Source organism: Zeugodacus cucurbitae, chromosome 3 (assembly GCF_028554725.1).
Source record: "Zeugodacus cucurbitae isolate PBARC_wt_2022May chromosome 3, idZeuCucr1.2, whole genome shotgun sequence".
Classification (NCBI taxonomy): domain Eukaryota; kingdom Metazoa; phylum Arthropoda; class Insecta; order Diptera; family Tephritidae; genus Zeugodacus; species Zeugodacus cucurbitae.
Genome location: NC_071668.1, coordinates 68701740 through 68719388, shown reverse-complemented (window position 1 = coordinate 68719388; position 17649 = coordinate 68701740). Strand labels below are relative to the sequence as shown.

Sequence of the window (17649 nt, the reverse complement as noted above, 5' to 3'; positions counted from 1 at the left end):
TCCCACAAGTAAACTGATTACTCAGTTACTTACAAGCAACCGGGCACGCGTTTGTGCTGCTAACTCGCCCATAATCCGATCAGGCCAGCAGCCTTCTTGCTGCATGTGGCATGCCGCATGCGACATATTCGTTGCAGAACATGTGTTTCTATCAGCAAATCTTTGGCGTGCGTAACTTGCAACATCTAGGGAAGTGTACGAAAACAAATCTTGATCGAGTGGGTTTTGATTATTCATGCGGAAGGCGTGCTGGGCCATTGATTGTGGACTTAAAATCGGAAACGAAGTAAATGAAGTCAACGCCAACAACAACAATAACACATACAAATACGCGTAGTGTGACGGCAACTCACCTTCGGTCGTTCGTTGGCTGCTTGTTGCAAGCTAAATTTTGTGATTGAATCGATTTGATTTGAGTGCGTGCATTCAAGCGTATGTATGTGCAACAACAACAAGTTTACTTAAATAACAAAAACAATCGGGAAAATCAAAGGACGCTACTATTTTTACATCAACTTGTTGTTGCAACACGTACATTGCTACAACGCATTTAGTTGGCTTGCCACATTGGCATAGTTGCAATGTTGCAAACTTGCCTTCCACTTTTACTCCAACTCGCTGCCTTGAAATGAATGTGCGTGCGTGCCCCTTCCAAGGTTGTTGCAAACGAATCAGTTTAATTGAAAATTTTCTAAATACAAGTTGTAAGACTTGAAGTGCGCCCATCCGCAAGGACAACGAAAAGTACGCACACACACACATACACACATTTGCATATACATTAAAGCCACACGAATGCCAGTAGCACAGGTACAGTCATGCCACATACACCCAGACAGATATTCAAAAGCTGGATTTACTACTTATGCTAATGACAATTTCAATTTACGGACCACCATCTCTCCACCCACCTCATAGTGACCTTTTCAACTGCTGCCAGTCGCCATAGAACACCACTAAAGCGTATGCTCAGCAATTTGATTGGCGTTGTGGCCATTTTAAAGTCTGTTCATTCGTTATTGTTTATTGTTGTTGTTTTTTACTTTTGTTGTATTTTTAGTAACAACTGGCGAGTCATTAAAATGTATGCAACATGAAGTGGCACGTTGACTAAGTGTAGAAGCGCCGTTTTTAATGGGTCCAGCAACCTTTTGCAATTAATCACAATTGCTTAACGGTGTCTCTCTCTCTACCTCGCTCTTTTAGCATTTTGGAGCATCCGGGTGGATACTTGAAATAGTCACAGACAGGTTGTCGTTGTCGAAACTCTTCAGTTCTCATGAAAAAGTGACTAACATAAATGTAAAATACAAGTATATGAGTAGGTACTAAGGCAGAAAGTCTTGTGTTTCTTAAGCGTAACATCCAAGCCCCATTTTGGGCATAAAGACTTATGAAAATGTTAGAGACCCAGATCCCTACAAGATCCAAGCTGCAAGATATCCCAATTGGACAAATAAAGTCGCCAGTCCTTTATGTTGCGGTAAATCCAAATCCTCATAATGGATGCCTAAGACCCTCAAGAGCCGACAAAGCGCTTTGAACTTTTCACGAATTCGTTGAGGCAACTAATATGTATTCGGTACAGTTCAACGGATTCGTCAAAGTTTGTCCTGCCAAGACGTTTCAGCCGTAGTCTAGCGAAAGCTGAACGGTGAAGGAGAAAATTCTAAATATCCAACTACTTCCATGCATTTTTTGCAATTTGCATCCGATAGCTTATTTAGCCTATCGGGCAGTGTCCAGAAAAGACTCATAACATAACGGCGAGCTGAATATGGCTAAGAGCAAATAGCTCAGTAGATCTCCTGTGATTCACCAGAGGCCAGAGTGACCTTGCAGTCGCTCATTTGCAGAACATTAGCCAAGGTCTACCGAAGACCACTATCATAAGAGCAATGAAAGCTGATCGGCGCTACAGGAACCAGGAACCCAAACGAATCTGTAGGTTGTTGCTATTGATAGTGAAGCCAAGCAAGTCCTTGACTAGCTTCGAGCGAACAGTCAGCGAGCCAGTACTGCCGTTCTACTATACGAATGATAGCACACATCTCTAACAGAAGTAGCACTTTTGAGAAAGTTGGTAATAGCGACCACTTCCACTCAATAAAATGCAGTAGTGGTCTAATACCCTAGAGCTATTCTTGTCGCCGATTCCAGAGAAAAAACACTTTCATCAACTTTTCGTCTGAGCTTACATCCATCGTGTCACCGCCCCTCTACTCCACCGGCAACGTCCCCCGTCCTCGTCTCTTTCGTAGGTAGAGAAGGAACCACGAGGTGTAGGTGTAGGCTCCGTGATTTAGTCATCTCTCTTCAGCTTTATGTAAATGGCCCAGCTTTTTTAATTCTACACTACAAATCTTCCACTAGTGAATATTGATTTTATTCGTCGCATGCTCTAAGTATGTTTCCCAGGACTACAAACTGTACATAATCGACCTTGGGAAAATTGAACATATTCAAGCTGGTCCATCAAGTTTCCCTGAGGAGGATAAGGAGGAAAGTGAATGAAATTAAAGCCTTCAAATTCATATGCAGCTGTTCTGCCACAGCAATTATGGGTAATAATTTATAAAAAAATAATAATAATAACAACAGAACATTGAAATTAAGGTATTAAATGCGTAAATCTCCAAGAGTCCACGCAACCACACAGAATTTTTTGATGAACTGAAGCCTGCTAAGACTCTGACATAATATTAAGGCACAGCGCACGCTGACAGCGAAGGACGCTAAAATAATGACGCATCGCATGACAACGAAATGATAAACAGTAAAGAAAATATACGAGGAGATTTATTACGTCAAAGTAAAAGCGGCAGGAAAACTCAAATAAAAAACGCAGAAAGAAAGGGTGGACCAAGTAGGTGGGAAAAGGCGCCATAGAACGAAAGAGAGAAAGCAATGGAGAGGGAGGAAGGCAGAGAGAGTAGGTGTGTAATGACAAGGGGGAGGTGTAAGACAGAGCAAGCGGCCGCAGTTGGCAATGAAGTGGCAAAGCGCGCTGGAACCATCAATCATTTTGCATTGGCGAAAGGGGCAAGGCTACAAGGAAGTGCCAATATACACACAATTACATACACTGCTTTGCTCAAGCATTAATTCAAAGGCAATTTCGACATAATCAACGTCATCGACAAGCTCTGCGAGTATATCTAACTTTGGGTGGGTGTGCCATCTCCCTTTTCTGCTTAAATTGCTACAACAAGCGTGCCAACATAGCTATGATTATTAAATATCTGCTTGTGAAATAACAACAACAATGATTTAAGCAAATTTTACACCAACACCCGCACACATCACTCACCCATCAGTCACTTGCGCAGCTTCGCGCCGCCAACAGCCGAACACCATCAGCAACGTCAGCGAAGGCTTCAACGCTTCTTACATCATTTCATTATGCGACGCTTTATAAGCGTCATCTTCCAACCCCTTCCAGCTTTTAGTGAGCTAATCGATTTGTTATGGTGAAAGTACGTTGAATATATTGCTTTTGGACAAAAAAAAATAACGGAGCTCGAAAAGATGAAATGCAAATGAAGCGAAACCCAACGCCTGCAGTGCGACCGTTGATAAATATACTTAAATTAGGGTTGCCAGATTATTATTATTATTTAATAAAGGATATTTTTTATGACACCAAGAGCTATATTGCTTGGAGCTCCCAATGTCCGATTTTGGACAGATATCATCGGTTTAACAATTGTTTTATAGTTTACGAGTTTTCAAGCTCCCCAGAAATATAGCGGTCATATATCTAACTTTTTTAGCTTAATAGATGTCTGTAAGATTTTAAAAAGCATCTCATATTATAAAGATAATCCTCTGAGGGAGTAATTAAAATTAATCGCAAGAATCATTTTCTCTTTCTTGTGTAAAATTTTAGTATTAAGCTCAATAAGGATCAAATTCAGAAATTAAATCTGGCTGTATACAAAATATATGATAGACTGAGAAATAGAGAGAGATAACAATAAGGGTACGATAGATGTAACATACTGCAGACGCAATGAGAGCATGAGAGCGTTAAAAGATCCAGACAGAGTGTCTTTATCGGTATCCACAAGAATTTCTGGTGAAAATGGACAAAAGCGATCGGCATAACGAAATTTTAGTAAGAACCATATCTTTAGGTCAAAGAACTAACATTTTTCCATCTTTGAAACCAATGCTCTAAGACACCAAGACTAATTGACTTCAGAAAGGCAGTAAACAGTTCACATCACAAAAAGAAGCGATATTAATGTGATTTTGTGAAGAGATTTATATATGTAGTGCTGAAGTCCAAACAGGACTTAAGATATTAGGTTGGAAATATCTCTCTTCCGCCTTTTTGTCTTTTGAATTTTGAGGCTATGTAAAAAGCGCCATTAATGGAACTCAAAAGAGGCTTGTGAAAAGTGGCTATCCGAGTTCTTCGCAAATAAGGAGGGGGCTTCTACGAGGGTGGTAGAAGTTGCCGTCTAGATGGAAACAGATTATCGAACGAAACGGCGAACTAAATCCGATCAATGTAACACTTTTTATAAAGCATTGAAATAAGAGCAAAAAAACGGCAGGTATTTAGATATTTGCCAACCTAATATTAATATTTTTCACACCTCAGCTTTAATAATAATGGAAGAATCCATAAAAAAGATCTGCTCAGGATAGCCATCAATAAATAGCGACCTTAAGGATATAGACCAGATAGCAAATGTAAAAGTAAGTAAAAGGTGTCTAGCCATAGATCGGAATAGAAAAAAAATGATGAGCGTCAGACCCCGATCAAAGACATTGCTGATATCCAGTCGTGAAGAGTGAAAGCTTCTTCGGAAAACTTAACAAATCAGGGTTTCCTGTGAGTGCCTTAGAATAGTCAGTCATCCAACTGAGAGCCGAAATTCGAAGACGATAATAATTCATTCGACTCATTCGACTCTAAAAGTTGTAATATGCAAGACTACAGCTGCAGCTTGATCTCTGTTGCTTTACTAAATTTTTCTAAGGTCGTAAAATTCAGACATCGCTTTCCAAATCTTAGTCAACTGGCAACCCTAACACCGTCGCATCACAAAGTGTTTTTTAGGGGTTTGTTGGTGTAAATTAATGCAAATAAATTTAATATTCCTTTCATAACTGTTTTTGGCTGCTGACATAAGGTTTTTCTCATTTTTTAAAGCAATTTTTGTTTATTGTTGCTTTTATATTAAACATTCATGTGCGTTGTTGTTGTTGGTAGAATATTCTACAGCTTGCTTACTTACTCACTTGCTCTGCCCGTTTTAATTAACCCAAACCGTTGAGATGGCCATCTTCGTACCAAACCCACACAGTTACAATATTTGTGTAGCAAGCCGCACGCAACGCGCACGGATGTCCATCAAAGCGACTTAACGCAGTGACAGCGTCTGTCAAAACGACGGCGTGGCTATTGCGTGCGTACACATGCCACTAAATGCGTGCGAAACAGGCTGCTGTCGAAACAGGAAGAACAGCGTGAGACGGTGGCGCATTAGCGGTCACGTGGCAAGTTGCCAGCTTCTTGATGATGCCACTGACAAGCCAGGCGGTCTAGAGGAGGCAAGAGAGGGGGTCAGAGTAGCGGCGATAGTCGCATCAGTCAGCTAGTTCGTCGGCCAAGTCAAGCGCGCAAAATGAATGAGTGGCTATGCGACGATTACGTAAAACGCATGGGTGTGGCAAGTAGGGTGGTAATGTCCGAAATGCCACAGTTCGGTGAAATTGAGCGGGGCAACATTTATCAGCACGCAATGATTGTGCGTTAATGACCAACGCTCGGTTTGACTCGGTACGTCAAGTCGAGTCGCCACTCATATCGTTCCATAACATCTCCTCTCGACATGTCTTCTCGTGGTCTAGTGGTGTACTGGTCGAGCTCAGCGCCGGTTGTCTAACTGTGCATTGACGAATTTGTTGTTATTCAGAGTGACATGGCCTGTCAATCGATGGGGCAACAAACACATCACAGCACATTGACATCAAATGATTACAACAAAATCAATTTCTAAAATATTATCTCTGCTTATGCGACAGCTTTGGATGCGAGCTGAGCCGCGCTGCAGTCATCAAACGTGTACCCCCCTTTTACGGGCGCTCAATGCTCGTAGCTCTATCATCTTGGTTATTAATGTTAATCCTGTGTCTTCCACTTCGCTTAGCAAGTGTTCCGGGTTTTATGTTAATACTACGTAATATGCGGTTGGACGTAAGGACGGCTGACTGACTGGATAGCCTCGTTGATGCCGCGTTGTCTAAGTATTTGTGTGACAGCAATATGCAAACTGAAAGATTAGACGCTCGAGTGGATATGTGACTGAATATTGAAAATTAAAAAAAAAAAAATCTCCCAAATTTTGACTCACACCTTCAGAGTGCTACATGAAAATTTCATTGAAAATTCAATAATTTCTTTTTAACGATTTAATGAAAGAACAAATCGCAATATCAGCAATTTGCGTTGAAATGACGAATCGTCATTTTGTTGCAGTTTGTTGTTGTGAAAAAAAGTAGAAAAATCAATCAAAAATAATCTACTTACCACACGCTTCGACAGCTTGTAGCACAAAAACGTGAAAAGAAACTTCAAAAAGTGGCGAAAAAATCGAAATTGCCACACAAGCGCTGCAGCTGGTGAGGCTTTGAGGAGAGCCAAGCATAGTCTGTTGTGGGTGTCAGGTTGTAGAGTTTAAGTGAATATGTATGTTGGATTCAGTGGCAAGTGAAGAAACAAACAAAATTTGCTCCACATACTTACAACAAATGAGGAAATATGTTTGCTACTAAAATGGCAAGCAGAAGGCTAGTAGCACAGTGGGTGAATTCGATGAAATTAGGAAGAAAAATAATTTATTTCTTTTTTTTTATCAAAATATTTCAAAGTTTGTATCGCTGGAAGAGCATAAATACACAACTTATTTACTTATAAAATCACTACTATAATCCCCTTATCTTTTTAAGTTTAGGTACAATGCAAACCAAGAATACCTTATTCTATACCTTAGAATATTTCTAATAGGAACTCGAACTAACTTTTCCTTATTTAGAGAAAAGTATTATCGCAGTCATATGGAATTTTTCTCTTTTTAAGACTACGAGATTAAGCAAATAAAAGCCTCCACACTTTAAAACTATTCTCCAGTACTCGAGTCTGACTAGCTGTACAAATCAACTGCTGAACTACTGTGCTGCTGTGAACAACAACTACTGTGGAACCACTAAGGAGATTGCTTAATCCTTTCAAAGGTCTCATACACTCAAGCGGAGCCGTAACTCTAATGTGAATTTCTGAAAAAGCGATCTGAGCTCGAAACTTAAAAAATTACGACTTTCTTCTAAGTGTGTTTCACAAAAACTCTTAAACCAGTTCTAATAAAGGGTAATTTTAAACTCCCAAAACTATGAAGGAAAATTTGTGTTTATTCCACAAGACTGGGTGTTCCATCAATTAGATATCAATACCTTTAGCATGATTCCCAGTATGATTGCCTGTAAGGAGAAACTTTGTGGAAAAGCTCAAGTCAAAAATTAAAACTGCTCAAACTCATTATAACCGGTATATATTAAGGTTACCTAACTCTGATTCAACACCGATCTCAGCCCACTTTAACGTTCTTGGAAATACCCAAATGACTTTGTGTATAATTTTGTGACACGGCCCTAACTTTCTTCAAAACCTCCATCATTTAAGAAAGTAAATTGTGCAAAATTCAGTATGAATTTTTGTATATTTAGTAGATTCACGATATCTCTGTGACTCTGAAACAGATTTTATTACGGTTTCATCAGTTTGGTTCATGGAGCTTTCGTCGAACTTACAGTATTGTATATGGATTTTTCTATTTATGTTAAGAGAAGTGAACCTCCAAATTGAAAATTCCAAGCAGCTCACAACTTCCGGTTTTAGACCAAGTATCTTCTGGGTAGCCGACAGACATCCGTTTGAAGGCGAGCTAAAGTGAGAAGGCGAAGCCCGCTTCTGTGGTTGTGCGTAGAGTTTGGAACCTCCACATAAAAACGAAGTACCAATGAAAAATCGACGAAAGCCTCGGATGAGCACTATTGCCAACGGGTGCTACTTTGGACTGAGTAGGCAATTGAACAGTAAAGTCATCTCTCGACGAACCAAAATCAAACTCTATAAGTCGCTTATCATTCCTGTCCTGCTTTATGGTGCAGAAGCTTGGACGATGTCAACATCAGATGAGGCGACACTGGGAGTTTTCGAGATGAAAATTTATGGTCCTTAGAACATTAGCAACGGCGAATACCGCAGACGATGGAACGATGAGCTGTACGAGTTATACGACGACATTGACATAGTTCAGCGAATGAAAAGACTGCGGCTACGCTGGCTAGGTCATGCTGTCCGAATGGACGAAAACACTCCAGCCCTGAAAGTGTTCGATGCTGTACCCGCCGGAGGAACCCGAGGAAGGGGAAGGTCGCCACTCCGTTGGAGAGACCAGGTGGAGAGCGACCTGGTTACACTTGGGATCTCCAACTGGCGACGAACTGCGAAGGAGAGAGAGAATTGGCGCACTATCGTCGATTCGGCTATAACCGGCTAAACGGTTGCAACGCCAATCACATACAAACAAAGATCTTCAAGACGATCCTAACCCAAAACTTCGAAGTGAAATGGTCCTCTGCCATCTTTTTGTAAATCAGTATGGCATAAGACTCCCCTAATTACCTTCCGCAACACTGTATACCCCAACAGAAAAACAGAAGAAATTTCAACACGCGCTGAGATATAAATGGCAACCAACCACTCGACGCAAGCTTCACAACCACTGTTACCCACCAACCAAAAACAAAAAACGAACTATGTTGGCATATAAATATGTAAGTCTCGCGGTATCGGGGGGAAAAGCAATAGCAACAATATTGCTGCCGCAGGCGAGCTAGCTAGCAACGCCATGTAACAGCATCCCCAATACTTGGTGGCACGTCAGTCGAGTTGGCTGCTCGCCCGGCCGGGCTGAGTCACAGAGCGACTGGGGCAAAGCCGAGAACGTCGAGCACTTCGACGTGATATGAAAATATACACACACACACATTTGTATGTTCGTCCGCCATTTTGTGTTACGCCAACAACAACAACAGCAGGCCGTTATACTTAGGACCTGTCCAACGGGAAAAGCGGAAGTGCGATGAAGTAAAGTGGCATAGAGTACTTAAGTAACGTTGGTCTGTATGTATGTACGCGTGTGTAAGCACGTAGTAGTGGCAACCCGGCTGCCTAGTTGAGATTACTAATGGCTGCCACGCAGGATTACCAAGTGGCAACATAGTTACAGGATATGATTACGACTGGGGACTGGTGGGAGTGTGCAGATAAAGCGCACACAGAAATGGCTACACTTCCAGCAACTAACCGCCCAGTCGCCCCGCAGTAGACTCGCCATCAACTCCACGGCTTTGCAGCACACACAAACCGATATAGTGGGTTAGCTGGCCAGTGTGAAAGCTTATTCGTTGGCGATCAAGACTGGTCGATGCGTTCACGGTCGGTCGATTGCCAATCCTTCCTCAGCTGCGACTTCTTCCACCATTGCTGCCACAACCGCCTCCACTGCACGTTAGTTGACTGCGTGGCAATGGCGATGTGCAAAGTTTGTTGCACGAAAGTCCCAACAACAAAAAAGTGTAAGCAAACAAGTAACAAAAAAAAAAGCAAAAACAAAAAACGAAACGAGTGTGGAAATCCATCGGTGTACGAAGTTAGATAAACGGATTAAGCGCAACGAAGCGGTGAATGAATGCGCAACGTGGCAGCTAGCCAGTGTGCCATCCCGTCAGCCAGTCAGCTCGCACGTTGGCGTAACAGGCGTCTAGATTGCTGAAATACTGAAGCTTCGATGCTGTTCGAGTGCTGTGTGGGGTCAGATGTTTGTGTATCGAACGAGCTTTATCGGCTACTGCCCGCCATGGAGCTTTGCAAATGGAGTTTGTTTTTTTTGGTTAGCATGAGTACGAGTATGTTGTGCCACTGTTGTTGTAAAAGCACAACAAATCGATATCGCATTACGCGTACAAATTGATGGACTACCCAAACGTCGATGGCTGACACAATGGTTTAGAGTAAGAGAATTTGTAATATACCGATATATATGGTTAAGAAAGTAGAGACCAGTTGATTTTCACTTCCCATTGTCTAATATGAGGATTCGAAATACGAAAACGAATTTGTTGTTTTAAAAATATTTAATTTCAGGATGTATAATTTGAGTACGGAATATTTCAAAGCTTCGAAAAAGCTCTCTTGATGGGCTGGTCATAGTATACCAGTTATAAGAAGCTCTCATCCTCTATTCATTCATTGTTATTTGTTAAAGGTAATCCCAGGGTTTCTCAATGGTTCTCTTGGAAAATATATGAGTCCGCAATCACATTAAATACAGCCTGCTGTAAAAATGGTCCGGTAGAATTTCTGTAAGATCTTAAACATTTTTCGATTTTTCCATGAAGTTTTACTTCGAAAGATCCAGATTTCTTCAACTAATCTCAATATCACTAAGGAAAAGACTAGGGATTGTTAGAAAGCATTTAAGTCTAAAACACCATATCATACCAGATTATGTAAAATAGAGACAAGACGAAAGTGTAAAGTAGTGAAAGCTACTTCAAAATAAGCTTCCACAGTTTATGAGGAATTTTCTGATTGAACTATGTAAACTCTCTCACTCTCCTTCTTTCTCACTCTCTTCCTTTGTGCTCTGCTTACGTAACTATTTGAAGCTGCTACAAAGCCAAGTTGTGGCAATGGAATTTACGCAGACTGCCTTACGTAAGGTTAGGGTTTCTATACGTTCCTACAATGTGCTTAAATGTGATGAAAAGACCAGTTTCAATTAATTTATAGATGCCCCTCTGAGTATGTGGCAAGGTGCATACTGTATAAACCAATTGGCAATTGAAAACGTTTTATGGAGTTGGAAAATAAAGTGTACAAACCGATGGGATGCACAAAGCGGTGAAGGGCTGTAGGCGTATACAAGGTAGCGTCCACCAGCAAATCATTGGCACTTGAAGTCACGCCGTGGCATGGAACGCAAGTGCCACAAGTGCATTTGTTGCCGCACATCGGTCCATGCCACTAACTAACTGGACACGTGATTAAGCCTTTGATGCTGGCAAAAGAGCAATAATTGTTGTGGGTGGCTTGCAAGCTTCTTTTATGCTCTTCTTCTTTCAAACTATTGCCACAACGCAAGTCCGCATGCCCCCAACCTCGCTCAGTCGTCGGTCAGCAACCACAAATTCAATTCAATTCAATTGGCAAGTGTGTCTGAGCAATGTCGATATTTTCTTTGGAATTCTTTTCATTGCTGCGCCTACACAACAACAACAACAATTTGCTATGGCATGCAACAAGGCAGCCCTGAAGTTCAGTGCTAGTTAGTGTAGTGGGGTCAGACTCTGTCCGCTGACCGCTTACGCAAGTTCCTTACACAATTGTATTGCAATTGCAGTTTGCAATGTTGTTGGGGCAGACACTTGTGCGAATGCCACAACGTCTGCATTGCTTGCTTTTGTATTTGTTGTCGTTTTTATTTTATTGCTTCTACCCGCCTACTGCTCTAACCGCTCTTCATTGCGTTAATTGTGCTTTGAGTTGCGTTTTGAAGGGCGGCATATAAGTTGTTGCAACCGGCCAAACGGTCTGGTCTGCTAGTCTGTGGAACAACTCATAAATGACGAGTGGGGTTGTGGCATGATTATTTATAAATAAATTTCGAAATTGAGAGAAGATGAATAATTTTCGGTGTGCTAATTAGCAAACCGTAATATAAAAACAACAACAACAACAAAAAATTTACAACAAAAACAAATTTTGGTTGCTCCTTTTCTGTATAGCTGCCACAAAAAAATGCGCTGAGTGCACTTGCAACAAGGAAAAAAATACAAAAATCTGCTAAACCCTCTTCCTCACTCATATCTCTTGCCTTCGACAATCAGCAATATCGACCCCCAAAATAATATGCATACTACTTATAAATGTCGAATATATATATATATAGTAAGCATAAAAATATTCTGAAACACTTACCCAGTTTTTTCGCTATCAAATTCGAGCGGTCCTGTGGTAAGGCAGTTGGACGGCAAAACAATAGGCTGGTTGGCATGCAGGGAATGGCAGCCAGTGAAGTAGCAGCAAAAGTACTCCGACAAGTGCGCACTCGAGTGCCGAGTAGGTAGTAGTACATGCCACAAGCGAACGTCCGCACCAACCGCCAGCCACCATCACCAGACCGAAGAACACCAGTCGCATCCTTGCCACCATTTACTCCCGCACGGCTGGCATGTTGCACTCAAACCAAACGCAGAGGTCGCAAGGAATTCAATACTCGAATGCCAGATTGAAGGGTTCTTACGCTGTGCGCAATGGTATGCGTGTGGCAACAACATTTATGGTGGTGATGGTGTAGGTGTTGGTTTTACAGATTTCGTTGCTCTTCTCTTGGTTGCCACACATTTTTGTTGGAATTTATCTTACTTCTTCAACCGTATATATCACTGGTTGAACACTTGAATTTTTTGTTGTTGTTGTTTTCATTTGTGGCACAATCATCGTATCTGTGCGTTGGCACCAACATCCATCCACCCAAGTGAGTACTCCTTACAACCAACCATTTCGAGTATGTCATTCTGTCCGTCCGTGTCTGTTTTCTTCATATGTGTGGGTGTGCCGCGGATGCTGCAGTTGCCACTTCAAGTACTCGGCCACATCTCCAATGACGGAAGTTAGATTGTCAGGTAGTAGAATCTGAAATTAACGTGCACTTGAGTTGGGTGTGGAAAAATTAGTTAGATATTGATGCGAAAAATTAGCAAGCGGCCACGAGAGTGGTGCGGCAAGTATGTGGAAGTAATTAAAAAATCGAAAGTGGGGTTTCATACAAGCAGAATGCAAGTGAAATAAACTCATGATGAATATCATTGTTGCGTAATTCGAGCAACTTAAGCTGTAGAGAGATTTTGAAGAAAATAATGGAGAATCGGAGAATTTGAGGGATGAAGTAGACTTTTTGGAAAAAATAGTAATCCACAGATATTCAAAAATTCCCCTATCTAACCTCACACTTCCGATCTAATTTCTTCGAGACTAGGCGATCCAAATACATATTGACTCTTTGAAAAAAAATAACAATTTACCATTTTTTCAAAAAAATTGTCTCTTAACTCCAACCTTGAACTTACAATCTATTATCTTCGAGAGTAGGCAATCGAAATACTTTCATTTGTTCGCCATGTTTTTATTTACAGTCTCATAGGAAAGATAGCAATTACGCAAAACTTCTTCATATTATAATAATTCGAATTTTAGATTTCCTTGAAATTCTCCTCCTCTTTTGATATGTTCTAAAAATTTCCCGATACCTCCTACCCCCTACAATAATATTTTCTCTAAGCTCGAACTTCATAATTAGAGAGAAACTCAAGCTCAAATCTCAAATTTTCAATATTTCTTCGAGTCTTAGCGACAAGAAGGTCATCATACCTTCCTTTTGAACCCCAGAGCCCCACATGTAGTAGTCCTGAAAGAATATTTCACATTGCCACAATTTCAATCCCAGCTTTTACGTCCAAATTCCGTTTTAATGCAATTCCTCGTGACTTAGTGAGCTAACACTCTTAATTTATTGTACTCCTTCGAATCCCTTATCCCAAAAAAGCACATTCTGAAAATTTCGCCTAACCTCAACCAGTGATAATGTTTCGTCAACTTGCTCCAGAAACACTTATATTTTCCTCCTAAAGTATTTTTCTTCCTCAGATCAGAGCTTCTCTCGGAATAATCACCTGCATTCTTGAAATATCACTTAAAAATTTTGTAGAGGAATATAGTAGATTCCATATCACGTTAGTTTTGAATAAGCCCATTAGGACTTCTATCTAGAGGAAGCTGAATATATTAAGTAAATTGGAGATTTGTTGATCGAGATTCGAAAATTTAAAAACTACGGTCCAAATCGCAAAATATTTAATTGTCTTCTCATTAACTCGATAGGTCTCGCAGATTTAGTGAAGCTCTCCTCAAATGCCGAGTAAATTTTTCCTGAATATAGTAACATAAAATCTTATAGAATATAATTTATAGATACATATGTACATTCTTCCCCGCGATATGGACAGTGAAGCTTATACTAATAGCTACTGTTCTAATATAACCTTAAACTTCAAACGAAAGATCTTCGGAGAAACAAGTTTCGAGAGGTAGTCACGAGTTGTAATTCTCCACCCAGCACTTCACATTAAATTTACTAAACCTCTTTTTTAAACAATCTTTTATCAACTACAAATTCGGTTTCCATTTCAAAAAGGGACGAGTGATACCAGTCGCACATTCGTCTTCCCTAAACTGCCAGCTTAAACTTCTTAGCTTCTCACGTGCTCTAACAACTGCGGAACTCATGACAAATCTCCAACAAGAGAAGAAAAAAATAATATTTAATAGTCGCATGCGTTGGACTTATTTGCCTGCCGACAGAGGATGACAAATCGATGCCACTTACACGCATCTTACATGAAGCACTGTAAGCAATCCCACAATCGGTCTTGAGTGAGCCGGCCCTGTAGGGTGGGTAGACACGCAAGCCAGATGGTACTTTGCTGCGCCACAGGACACGCAAATGCGAGACACTTGAGTAGACGCATATTTCAGCAGAGGAAAAACTGCGAGCTTATACCGAGTGGAGATTGGTTGCGGTTCTCGTAAGGGTTTTCCTTTCCTTCTAAGAATTTTTGATTAAACGCACTTTTATGCGCTTTAAGCTTTATCTACCGTTTTTAAAGGCTTAAAAGCTGGTGTTGTTTTTGTTTGCGGGTTTGCGCTTTCAAATGCAAATCCGGCCAAAACATGCAAACTTCGCTGTAGCCATGAACGCCCCACCTTCGTGTCGCAAAAGGTTTTGTACTTTCATTTCACTTCGTCCGACATCTTTGTCTTGCTTCTTAGACACTTTTATTCCACAATTTTTCTTTCTTTCTTTTACTTTTTACTGTTTTATTTTTCTCTTTGCTTTCGCTCATAAATCATGGCGTCCGAGTCGTCGTCGGCGTCGTAAGTTTTGCCACATCTTTTATTTGTTCTCTCAGCTAGCGAACACCGCAGCTCGCTCGTCCTCTTACTAATTTCCGTTTACCACAGTACGCTTTCATTGTCTTGTTGTTGTTGGCGGCATTTCCGGCATTTTTTACCTGTGCGCACACGAACACGAACTCTGCATACCGTCGTTTGGAGACCAAGCGCCCACACCGCCTTCGCCGCGGCGAAATTGTACCAACGCGCATCAAGACAAATTTTGCAGATCTCAAGAAGTTTTTGCTGAGACGTGACCCACACACGCACACAAGTCAAAAATGTTGAATTCTTTACCGAGTCTCTCCGCTTTCACGTACCCCACTTAGCGTTGTGATTTATGCGTTGAATTTGGCAGGCTGTTGCGTCTTCAGCTGGCGTTCGGCGTGTAGGGGGTTTCTTACTACGTCTATGGCGCCCGCCCGTCGTTAGCGTTCATTTGTGTGGGATTGGCCGCAATTTGCAGAGATTTCATGGATTCGCACAACTAAGATTTGCTCCATTACAATTAATGTCTGCGCTGAGTGCTGCGACCGGGCCGGGTGCACCGTAGCTACCGAGCTCGTTTTGGCTCGACCTTATGGTACTCATGAAAAGTGTATTTGTCTTTTGGTGTTGCACGGGAAATTATGTTTACTTAAGATTTCATAGATTTCGAGCTGCAAGACTTGTGGAAGTGGAAGAACTTGCAGAGGGTGGGTGATTACGGCTGGCCGACAAGTAAGTTGAGTACATGAGGTGGAGAGCTAATGGTGGTGGTGGCGCTCTTGTTGCTCGTATGATTGGTTGCCTGACCGGGTGGCTGTTTGTTCTTCTTGTTGTAGCTTGCTACATGCGCTCTTTGCAGGCCTGTTCTACTTGTTTAATGCAAAATTTATGGCAAACGGAAAATTATTAACTAATATTTATGAGCGTATATGCGTTCGCCTGCTGCGTTATGACACAGGCGACTAATGATTAGCGTTAAAATATTATATGAAAGTACAGTTATGTGAGTATAAGAGTGCCTTAGTAGCACATAATTTGCCAAAATTAATCTGATAATGCGATATGACATTAGAACTTAGACAAATAATGTGCAAGTTGAGGATCTCAGCAGGAATGTTAAGAAAATTGTGGCATTTAATGAGTGTGAGTCTTAAAGGTGATTTTTTTTGGAAGTATGGAACTAAAATTAGCTTAGGATTATTTCGGACAGACACGTTTCTCTACTAGAACAGATATCTTTACGTGGGCGGTCTAATTATCATCTTCAACCTATACGCAGCTACCTTTGGACTGGGTTGGAAAGCTCTCTTAGACGGTTGACTTTGTTTACTAAGAAAGAAAGAATGGTGAAACCGCAGGATCTCATATGTTGAAAGTCCTAAACTCAACGCAAAGAATTTGGATAGGTCTTTTAGGTCTTCTCTACTTTGGTTCAAGTTTAGAGTTGTTGATCGTTGAAAAGGTAAAGGTTGAAAGGTAATTAATAGTCATTTGGAACATATAAAAACATATTTTTCACACTAACTCATAAAAGCTACAAAAATAACAAATATATATAAAAAGATAATAATAAAGAACGGCAAGGAAGGAAAGCTAGTGAAGAACGAGCTCCAACACGTCCATCCCACATTGTCCGGAACTCGAAGTAACAGTCGACGGTCTAGCCAAACCAACATAAAAACCTACACTGGACAACTTGAAGGGCCTCAAAAAATATTGGGCCACTGCGAAACTATGGATCTGGATGGCAATGTAATTAGAACAAATTTATTAACCGGCACGAGAAAAATTCATCTCTCAATCTGGTTTTGATAATATCCAATACGATATACCCGAAGCTTCACATATCACGTCACATTAAAATAAATTACAGAGACTCCGGTTCATTTGATCTTCCACATTGTTCTAGACCGACCTTCACAATATTCAATTCACAAGTTCTTTATAAGATGCTAGTGATAGGACTTCAGATTCAAAAATGATATCTGATTAAGTGGAAGTCAAGATTCCAGAAGTTTAAACTCTAACGGTGTGACGATGAATGTAAGGAAGTCTTGAGTTGATGCAGTATAAAATTAAGTGAAAGAACTTTAATCAAAATCTAGCCAAGAGGTATCAACACAACAGTATACTGTTTCGTCATGACTAACTTTATAAGAGTGGAGATCGCGATAAGGCGATTGTAAGGAAGTCGTGAGTTGATACAGGACGGAAGAAACTTGAATCGGTATCTGACCAAGAGGTGTCAACACAATAGTATACCATTCCTCCATGACTTAAAGGAAAATGTAACTAACACAGAATGGAGTTCGCGATGAGAGTGTTCAGTATTATAGTCCACGTAAGACCAATTAATAGTACAGTCGGTAGTACCTGATTAGATAGAAATAACGGTTATATCATTAGTCCTTAAGTGTAACGTGAATTCGATGAAGATTTCATAAGATGAGACATCTTCGTCCGAGTACGTTCGAACTTATATTAAATAGTCGGTGGAAGTTATTGCTGGTCCAAAGCTGATTATTTCCCTCAAGTAAACGGCTCGATCATGATTGAGCTCTTTACGTCCA

At 40.8% G+C, this 17649-nt stretch overlaps 1 protein-coding gene across 1 annotated transcript in view; it reads right to left on the bottom strand.

Annotated features, from left to right (window-relative positions):
• LOC105214724 (uncharacterized) overlaps positions 1-12775 on the bottom strand; it is a 192946-nt gene extending 180171 nt beyond the window's left edge. The window contains exon 1 of the mRNA XM_054226818.1: positions 12059-12775. The gene's annotated coding sequence lies outside the window, so the exon portion shown is untranslated. The remainder of the gene's footprint in view (positions 1-12058) is intronic.
• Between the last annotated feature and the right edge of the window lie 4874 nt (positions 12776-17649).